Source organism: Macaca thibetana, chromosome 15, assembly GCF_024542745.1.
Source record: "Macaca thibetana thibetana isolate TM-01 chromosome 15, ASM2454274v1, whole genome shotgun sequence".
Taxonomy (NCBI): domain Eukaryota; kingdom Metazoa; phylum Chordata; class Mammalia; order Primates; family Cercopithecidae; genus Macaca; species Macaca thibetana.
This window is the reverse complement of record NC_065592.1, coordinates 100,142,706-100,153,439: the sequence shown is the minus strand read 5'-3', so window position 1 is coordinate 100,153,439 and position 10,734 is coordinate 100,142,706. Positions and strand designations below refer to the sequence as shown.

At 40.2% G+C, this 10,734-nt stretch overlaps 1 pseudogene; it reads left to right on the top strand.

Moving 5' to 3' along the window:
* Positions 1–5,832: 5,832 nt before the first annotated feature.
* On the top strand, positions 5,833–6,833 carry LOC126937662 (serine/Arginine-related protein 53-like; annotated as a pseudogene).
* The last annotated feature ends 3,901 nt before the right edge of the window (positions 6,834–10,734 follow it).

Below are 10,734 nucleotides of genomic sequence, written 5' to 3'. Positions count from 1 at the left end.
GGCACCTGTGACTTACCTTCTCTTCCTTCCTTCTCTCCTTCCTTCCTTCTCTACTTCCTTCCTTCTCTCCTTCCTTCCTTCTCTCCTTCCTTTTTTCTTTCTTTTCCCCCTTTCTTCATTTCTCCTTTTCTTTTGACTTTGGTCCAACATATTGTTTCAGTGCCTAAAAGATGTTGACCAACCACGGCCCACTTTGCCTGTTTTTGTAAATAAAATTTTATTGAAACATAGTGACACTCATTCATTTATGTATTGTCCGTGGTGTGTTCATACAATAGAAGAGTTGAATAGCTGTGACTGACAGTAGAGTCCACAAAACCCAAAATATTTACTACCAAGTCTTTTATAGAAAAAGTTTGCCAATCCCTGCTTTTCAGGGATTGGTTGATGAGAAATTTTATATTCCATTCCCAAGTGATAACTCAAGTACAAAACTCATTATCTCATAAAGATGTTTTACATTATTTTTCCTACTGTGCCCAGAATATCAATCATTCATATAATTTGAGTTAAGATGAATCATCCACATCATCTATTCTGTCTCCCTTGTTTGCAGCTAAGGAAAATAAAGTCTGTATGGAAAGACTTTCATGAAACCTTCCCCAAAATCATCTTACCTCCTTCTCATGTAGTCCAACTTCAAGCCAGCATGAATTAGTAGTAATTCCTAGTGAGTCTTACTAGTAATTCCAAACACTAAATTCGGGGCAACAATTCTACCCGTGCATTTGGATGGAACATTTGTACTCAGTGGGAAAGCTAAGGCACAACCCAAACAACTCGAAATTTGCCTCTGAACATTCTGGCCTCCGGAACACATTATGGCTTCCTACTCCAAAGAGAAGGAAAGGACCACTAATGCTTCCTTGTCCCACCATTATATTTTATTCTTTCTAATCAATAAGATTCTACTAGTAATTTTTAAAAAGTTTTAGATACGCATGAGAAGCAGTTTTATTAAATGCAGCCTGTGATACCTCTGCAGCATATTTTTTATTAATGGACATTACTTTTAGGTCAGTTTTAGGTTTATAGAAAGATGAGCAGGAAGTAAATATAGCCCGCTCTTTCCACCCCACCCTAACTAGCAGTTTCCCCTATTGTTAACACCTTGCTTTGGAACGGTACATTTGTTTCCATTGGTGAACCAATATTGATGCATTCCTATTAACTAAAGTCCATCATTAACATTAGGGTTCACTCTTGTGTTGTACATCCTACGACCAAACGCATAATACCATGTGTCATCATTATAATACCATATAGAATAGTTTCGGCCGGGTGCAGCGTCTCACGCCTGTAATCCCAGCACTTTGGGAGGCCGAGGCGGGTGGATCACAAGGTCAGGAGGTCGAGACCATCCTGGCTAACACGGTGAAACCCCGTCTCTACTAAAAATACAAAAAAAAAATTAGCTGGGCGTGGTGGCGGGTGCCTGTAGTCCCAGCTACTTGGGAGGCTGAGGCAGGAGAATGGCCTGAATCCAGGAGGCAGAGCTTGCAGTGAGCCAAGATTGCGCCACTGCACTCCAGCCTGGGAGACAGAGCGAGACTCCATCTCAAAAAAAAAAAAAAAAAAAAGAATAGTTTCACCGCTTTCCCATGTGCTCCACCTTATTCATCCCTCTCCTCTGCCTCCTGTGCTTCCCAAATCCTTTTATATCATTGATCTATAGTTTTGCCACTTCCAAAATGTCATGAAGTTGAAACCATACATTACATAGCCTTTTCACATTGGCTTATTTCACTTAACAGTAGGCATTCGTGTGCAGGTTGAGTAGACATAAGTTTTGAACTCATAGTCTAAATACCAAAGAGTGTGGTTGCCTGATGTATGGGAAGAATATGTTTAACTTTGTAAAAACACTGCCAAATTTTCTCCCAAAGTAGCTGTATCATTTTGCTTTCCCACTAGTAGTGAATGAGAGTACCTGTTACTCCACATCTTTACTGGCATTTGGTATCATCAGTATTTTAGATTTTAGTTATTCTAATAGGGGTCTCCTTATTGCTCGAATTTGTGTTTCCCTGATGTGTTAGGCTGCATTTGCATCACTATAAAGAAATATCTGAAGCTGGGCAATTTATAAAGAAGAGGGGTTTAATTGGCTCACAGTTCTACATGCTGCACAGTAAGCATGGCACTGGTACCTGCCCCTGTTAGGGCCTCAGGAAGTTTACAGTCACGGTGGAAGGAGAAGGAGGAACAAGGGCATCACATGGTGAGAGTGGGAGCAGAAGAGAGAGTGGGGAGGGGCCACACTCTTTAAACAACCAGATCTCACGTGAACAGAGTGAGAACTCACTCATTATTGTGAGGACAGCACCAAGCCATTCATGAAGGATCCTCCCCCATGACCCAAATACTCCCCATCAGGCCCCACTGTCAGCATTAGGGATTACAGGGATTACATTTCAACATGAGATTTGGAGAGGACAAGCATCCAAGCTATATCACCTAATAGCATATGATGTTGAGCATATTTTCCTATGGTTGCTTTTAAGCTATATATCTTCTTTGGTGAGGTGTCTGTTCAGATGGTTTGTCAATTTAATTGGGCTTTTTTTTTTTTTTAAATTGTGAATTTTTTTAAAGAGTTCTTTGCATATTTTGGATATATATCCTTTACCAACAGTGTTTTGCAAAGATTTTCTCCTAGTGTGTGACTTGTCTTTTCATTGTCTTAACAGTATTTTTCACAGATAAGAAGATTCTAATTTTTTTTTTTTTTTTTTTTTTTGAGATGGAGTCTCGCTCTGTTGCCAGGCTGGAGTAAAGTGGTGTAATCTTGGCTCACTGCAACCTCCACCTCCTGGGTTCAAGTGATTCTCCTGCCTCAGCCTCCCGAGTAGCTGGGACTACAGGTGCGTGCCACCATGCCCAGGTAATTTTTGTATTTTATTATTTATTTATTTATTTATTTATTTGGGACGGAGTCTCGCTCTGTTGCCCAGGCTGGAGTGCAGTAGCCGGATCTCAGCTCACTGCAAGCTCCGCCTCCCGGGTTTATGCCATCTCCTGCCTCAGCCTCCCGAGTAGCTGGGACTACAGGCGCCCGCCACCGCGCCCGGCTAGTTTTTTGTATTTTTTAGTAGAGACGGGGTTTCACCGTATTAGCCAGGATGGTCTTGATCTCCTGACCTCGTGATCCGCCCGTCTCGGCCTCCCAAAGTGCTGGGATTACAGGCTTGAGCCACCGCGCCCGGTCATATTTTTGTATTTTTAGTAGAGACGTGGTTTCACCATGTTGACCAGGATGATCTCAATCTCCTGACCTTGTAATCTGCCACCTTGGCCTCCCAAAGTGCTGGGATTACAGGCGTGAGCCACCATGCCCGGCCCAGAAGATTCTAATTTTAATGAAGTCCCACTTAACACTTTTTTTTTTCGTGGATCATGTTTTTAGCATCATATCTTAAAGCTCATTACCAAAACGAAGGTCATCTAGATTTTTCCTTATGTTATCTTTTACATATTTTATAGTTTTGTGTTTTACATTTAGATCTATGATTTTTTTTTTTTGGAACTAACTTTTGTGAAAGGTGTAATGTCAGTGTCTAGATTCTTTTTCTTTTTCATAAGGAACGCCAGTTCCAGCACCATTTGTTAAAAAGACTATCTTTTCCCTTTCTCCATTGAATTGGTTTTACCCCTTTGTCAAAGATCAGTTGACTATATTTGTATGAGTTGATTTCTGAATACTCTATGCTGTTTCTTTAATCTGTCTATTCTTTCACCAATGCCACATTATTTTGATTATTGTAACTTTATAGAAAGACTTGAAGTCAATGAGAGTCCATCTTCTTTGTTCTTCTTCAGTATTGTTTCGACTATCACATCTTTTTGCCTTTTCATGTAAACCTTAGAATCAGTTTGCAGATATCCGCAAAGTAGCTTTCTAGGATTGCACTGAATCTATGGATCAAATTGGGATGAACTGACACATAACAAGATTGAGTATTCTTATCCATTCATATAGTTTGTCTTTCCATTTATTTAGATCTCCTTTGATTTATTTCATCAGAGATTTGTAGTTTTTCTCACATACCTTTTTTACTTCTTTTGTTAGCATAATACATATTTCTCCCTCTCTCTCTTTTGGTAATAATATTAATGGTGCTGTATTTTGATTTCAAATTCCAATTGTTCATGGCTGGTATATAGGAAAGGAATTCACTTTCACATATTAAGCTTGTATCCTGCAACCTTGCTATAATCTAGAACTAATTAGTTCTAGATTTGTTTGTTTTGCCAGTTCTTTGGGATTTTCTACATGGACAATCATGTCATCTGTGAACAAAGACAATTTTATTTTCTCCTTCACGATTCATGTATTTTTTATTTCCTTTTTTTTCTTAATGTCTACAGTGTATTTTCAAAGCAATATATAACTACAAATATGATTACAGACAACAAGGTGCATCCTTTAAGCCAAGGTCTATAGTATTTTAATTATAAGTTTTAAATGCATTTTCTAAACACTAGATAAAGTTCTTAAAAACAGGGAATTTCTTTGAATGTATTTCCATAGTCTATCACAGAGTCTGTACATGGTAAACACTCAATGAGTATGTAGTGGGAATGAATGTAAGATGTAATTTTAAAACTTAACATCTATGTCTGGGTTTAAGCGGAAAATAGAATTCACATCAGATGCTTCAAATGAAGAGACTTTAACACAGTGGACTCTCAACCATGACTGCCATTAGAACCAAAATTCCCCTCGTCTGAGAGTGAGACATGGGCTTCTCAGGTCATTTCAATGGCCAGCACTAGTTAAAAATCAGTAATAAAAGGGCTACTTGTAGACGTGTAGACAAGATTAAGAAAATCAAAAAGGGATGTTGAGGCACTTGCTTTATAAATGAAGAAACTGAAGCTGAGTGAGGAAAAGTAACTAGCTGAAGGTCATGAAGGTAGTTCATGGCTGAGATAGGCTTCAAGCCTAGGGATGTCTAATTCTATACTACATGCTGCATTCCCAATGAGTTTTTCTCTGGAACCAAATGTAATGTTTGATCAAGCCCGAAGTAAAAAACACCTTCAAAGTAAACATAAGATGCTCCTTTACTTAAAACCACATCAAATAGATTAAGATCAAAGGTTCCCTTGTGTTCTCAAAAGAATTAGCACCCGAAATAAAACCCATCTAGTTTTTGTGATTAATATATGTGATGCTCTCTCCTTTTCTCTCCATCTTGCAGATAAAATCATGTCAGGATTTTTCTGGAAAGAGAATGATGAGAAGCCAGAATGACAGATATTATATCTGCTAATGTGTGGTCTGGGAGATAGGACACCTGGCAGGGGAGTGGGTTAGGAGGGCAGAGAAGATGTTGACCTCTGATTAGAGCAAATGCCCAGACTTGGATTTCAAAAGCTCTTTCCCTTCCAATGTTGCTGTGCATAGCATCCTAGCTTTACCTCTGAACTAAGAACTTCATGCAAACATATTTTCAATTGATCTGCCACTTATTGTTGACTCAATTATAAACCACTTAAAGCTTCTGAGACCAGCAGGTACCTGGTTTTGTGTAACACACATTTGTCTTTAAAATGCTTTATATTTTTTATAATTTTCTCCCTCATATTACCTAATTCACAACTCCATTCTATTTTATACACCTTGCATGTCCCTATTCATGCTGAAGCCTCTTCTCACTACAAAATGAAAGATAAAATGAAATGATTCTCAGGAAGGTGCTGAGCTTAAACTGAAGCAAGTTCAGTGGATGCCAGCGGCACCCTGATCCGAAGAAAGCTCTCAGGGTCTGCAGCGCTTGCGTGTCAAAGGAAGGTGTGAGCTCAAAGGTCTGGACCTAGCTTATAGAAATGGGACGCTGGTCATCAAATACTGTAGAAGAAAGCAGAACCGAGAGAGAGAGAGAAAAAAAAAAAGGACTGTAGACGGTCCTCAATGAGGAGTTCTTCAGATAGTAGAATATACAGCTGAAAGAAAGAAAGAAGGAAATCAAGATCAAAGTCAAAATCTTGGTCCAGAGATCTTCAGCCTCGTTCGCATTCTTATGATAGAAGACTCAGGCATCAATCAAGCAGTGGATCTCATGGCTCTAGAAGGAAACTAACTCGAAGTCGTTCAAGGGGTCGAGGGAAATCCTATGGAGTTAAGAGGTCTAGGTCAAAAAGCAGAAGAAGAAGATCTAGGTGAAGGCCTTGTCCATGTTCTCACAGTCAGAGCAGTGAAAGGCCCAGCCACAGAAGAATGCATAGTTGTTCTCGGGATAAAGAACAACGTAAAGGCAGAGATAAAGAGAAAAGGGGAAAGATAAGGGAAGGACAAGGATTACATAACATTAAACATTGGGAATCTGGAAACATCAAAGCTGGATTAAAACATCTGCCACCAGCTGAACAGGCCAAAGCCAGACTACAGCTGGTTCTTGAAGCTGCTGAAAAGCTGATGATGCATTGAAAGCCAAAGAAAGAAATGAGGAAGAAGCAAAGAGAAGAAAGGAGGAAGACCAAGCCACCCTGGTAGCACAAGTGAAAAAAGTAAAAGAAATGGAAACTGTTGAAAGTGATTCCTTTGTTCAGCAGACATTCAGATCAATTAAGAAGTCAAAAAGTTAGTGGAACCTAGTGAGGCAAAACATGCAACTTCAACATCAGGACCAGCATTAGCAGGTGTTGATCTACCCAGTACTGAAAAACGAAATACAACTGAGCAGCATCCCTACTTCTATCAAGTACCAAGATGACAATTCCCTGGCCTATCCAAATTTATTTATAGAGAAAGCTGGTGCTGAGCGAAAATGATTCAGAGGCTAATTGCTCTCTGACAAGAAAGACTAATGGGCAATCCTGTGGCCTAAGTAATATACATATGGTTGGATTGGATGTCCAGCAGAAACATTGGACATTTAGGTTTTTAAATACCAATGTTAACTTTTTGCCCGTAAAAAGAATTCAGCTGATTATATAAAAAGGTAATCTCATTTCATTCTTCTTTCATGTAGGCTTGAATATTTGTGGATTTGAATTAATATGCTTGTTTTTAAGCTGTATGTTTTAAACTGTAATATTATGAAAATTAAAACATAAAATTTAAGAATTTGTGAAAATGTTACACTGTTAATAAAGCTAACTATAGATTTTTTTAAAAAGATTATCTGGGTGTGGCACGTGCTCTGCAGTAAACTGCAGTTTCCAGAGTTCCCTATTAATGCCTAATGGACCTAGGTTGTCTATCTGGATGCCAAAGGCATATGTGTATGTATCTTCTGTCCTGCTTCAGCCAATTCCCTAGTATTGACTGACTTATGAAAGTCAGCAGATGTGTGTGTTTGGGGTTATGTTGTTTTATTTTATTTTGTCATGCAGAATATATATTTTAAAATGAGTTTGAATACAACTGACAGTGGACTAATATCCAGAATTTACAAGAAATTCAAACAACTCTACAAAAATACCTGTAAAGAATCTCATTAAAAAGTGGAAGACGGGGCCAGGCGCGGTGGCTCAAGCCTGTAATCCCAGCACTTTGGGAGGCCGAGATGGGCGGATCACGAGGTCAGAAGATCGAGACCATCCTGGCTAACACGGTGAAACCCTGTCTCTACTAAAAATACAAAAAACTAACCGGGCGAGGTGGCGGGCGCCTGTAGTCCCAGCTACTCGGGAGGCTGAGGCTGGAGAATGGCGTAAACCTGGGAGGCGGAGCTTGCAGTGAGCTGAGATCCGGCCACTGCACTCCAGCCTGGGCGACAGACCTAGACTCCGTCTCAAAAAAAAAAAAAAAAAAAAAAGTGGAAGAAGGATATGAATAGTCAGTTTTCAAATAAGTCACACAAATTGCCCACGGGCATTTGAAAAAAAAGTTCAACATCACTAATCATCAGACAAATGCAAATTAAAACCACAATGAGATACCATCTAATGCCAGTCAGAATATTAAATATTAAAAAGACAAAAAACAGATGTTGGCAAGATGTAGAGAAAGAGAACCCTTATACACTGTTAGCGCAACTGTAAATTAGTACAACCTCTGTGGAAAACAGAACAGAGATTTCCTAAAGAACTAAAAAAAAAACTACCATATGATCCAGCAATCCCACTACTGGGTATCTACCCAAAAATAAAGAAATAATTATATTAAAAAGATAACATGGCCGGGTGCGGTGGCTCATGCCTGTAATCCCAGCATTTTGGGAGGCCGAGGCGGGTAGATCACAAGGTCAGGAGATTGAGACCATCCTGGCTAACACAGTGAAACCCCATCTCTACTAAAATATACAAAAAAATTAGCCGGGTGTGGTGGTGGGCCCCTGTAGTCCCAGCTACTTGGGAGGCTGAGGCAGGAGAATGGTGTGAACCTGGGAGACGGAGCTTGCAGTGAGCAGACATCGTGCCACTGCTCTCCAGCCTGGGCCACAGAGCAAGACTCTGTCTCAAAAAGGAAACAAAAAAAAACAAAAAAAACCCCACGAACTCATATGTTTATCATAGCACTATTCACAATAGCAAAGATATGGAATCAACCTAAGATTCCATCAATGGCTGATTGCATAAAGAAAAGGTGGTATTATACACACTTGAATACTACTCAGCCATAAAAAAGAATGAAATCATGTCTTTTGCAGTAACATGGATGGAACTGGGGGTCATTATCCTAAGTGAAACAAGACAAACATAGGAAGACAAATATCACATGTTCTCACTTACAAGTGGGAGCTAAATGAAGTGTACACATGGGCATAGAGTGCAGAATAATTGACAATGGAGACTCGGAAGGGTGAGAAGGTGGGGAAGGGAATGATGAGAAGTTACCCAATGGATACAATGTACATTATTTGGGTGATGGATACTTTAAAATTCCTGACTTCACCAGTATGTAATGGATTCATATAACAATATTACACTTGTACCCATAAATTTACATAAAAATGTTTTTAATAAAATAAAAATGAATGTGAATATTTATACTTTTATGACCACAGATTTGTTTTTGCTTTTTCTTGTCATTCTTTATCCTCACTTGTTTCTCTAGATTATTATGATATTTAAACATTATATTCATAAATAAAATTCATGTCTGATATATTACATGGGAATTTCCAAAATGTACCCAAATTATTTGAAATGAGAAAGTTTAGAACGTGGAAAATATCATGAAATTATATAGGACTAAAAACTACATCAGAGATATTTAAAATGTCTAATTTTGATCAATAATTGGTCTAAATCAAATGGTTTATAATTATAAAAGGAATGAATTTCACATTAATCTCCCTGCTGAAAATAAGAAAAACTGATTTTCCACCAATGATTTTTTTCAGTATCACTTATTGGTGAATAAATCAAATTCAATACCTGCCTTCTCTACCTCAAACGATTTATTAAGAACAGGTATCTAGGTATTGCTCTACTTTCTATTATGAATTTGAGTTTAGGCCGGGCGCGGTGGCTCAAGCCTGTAATCCCAGCACTTTGGGAGACCGAGACGGGTGGATCACGAGGTCAGGAGATCGAGACCATCCTGGCGAACACGGTGAAACCCCGTCTCTACTAAAAAATACAAAAAACTAGCCGGGCGAGGCGGCGGGCGCCTGTAGTCCCAGCTACTCCGGAGGCTGAGGCAGGAGAATGGCGTGAACCCGGGGGGCGGAGCTTGCAGTGAGCTGAGATCCGGCCACTGCACTCTAGCCCGGGCGACAGAGCCAGACTCCGTCTCAAAAAAAAAAAAAAAAAAAAAAGAATTTGAGTTTAAATTGAATAGAATTCAGAATACAACTTAGCAGACAAAAGAAAACTGATGTAAAAGGACTGAAGAGCTGTGTGGGGATGGAAGGAAGGAAGGAAGGAAGGAAGGAAGGAAGGAAGGAAGGAAGGAAGGAAGGAAGGAAGGAAGGAAGGAAGGAAGGAAGGAAAGGGGGGAGGGAGGGAGGGAGGGAAGAAAGAGGAAATACATAGTTGGAACAGTTAGAACCAATCCCTCAGAACTTTGGTATGTCAAGAGTGTCTGGGCAGTCTTCTTCCATCCAGGCCCTATCATTGCAGAAAGATCTTTCTTGAGCACTGTCAGAGAAGTCTGCAGGGAAGTCACCCACCCTCCCTCCCTCCCTCCCTTCCTTCCTTCATTTTTGAGACAGAGTCTTACTCTGTTACCCAGGCTGGAGTGCAGTGGGGCGATCTCTGCTCACTGCAACCTCTGCCCCCCAGGTTCAAGCAATTCTCCTGCCTCAACCTCCCGAGTAGGTGGAATTATAGGCACCCACCACTACACCCAGCTAATTTTTGTATTTTAGTAGAGACGGGGTTTCACCATGTTGGCCAGGCTGGTCTTGAACTCCTGACCTCAAGTGATCCTCCCGCCTCAGCCTCCCAAAATGCTGGGATTACAAGCATAAGTCACCGTGCCTGGACCTTTCTTCATTACTAATTCTTGTCAGTACCTCCCATCTGCTAAGCTTGGGAGCGTTTCCTAATGTGTAACATATCCTTACTCTTTCAATTCAGGTTGGTTATCACATTGGGCAAATGAAAATGCTCTCCTGGATTAGATGTCTAATTCATAGTGCCCCACCCCTCCCATCTTCTCAGCACACGTCTCCAGCAGCGATCCCCAGGCAGGCACGACCCAGCTGTACACTGTACTTGGCCTCCACTGCAGGGTGTAGACCCGCCTCCTGCTCTAAGGCTTGAGGACAATGCTCTGGCACCGATGGAACGTGAGGGTGTTACCATCTTACAGGTCATTGGGAAACAAGAGCTGAT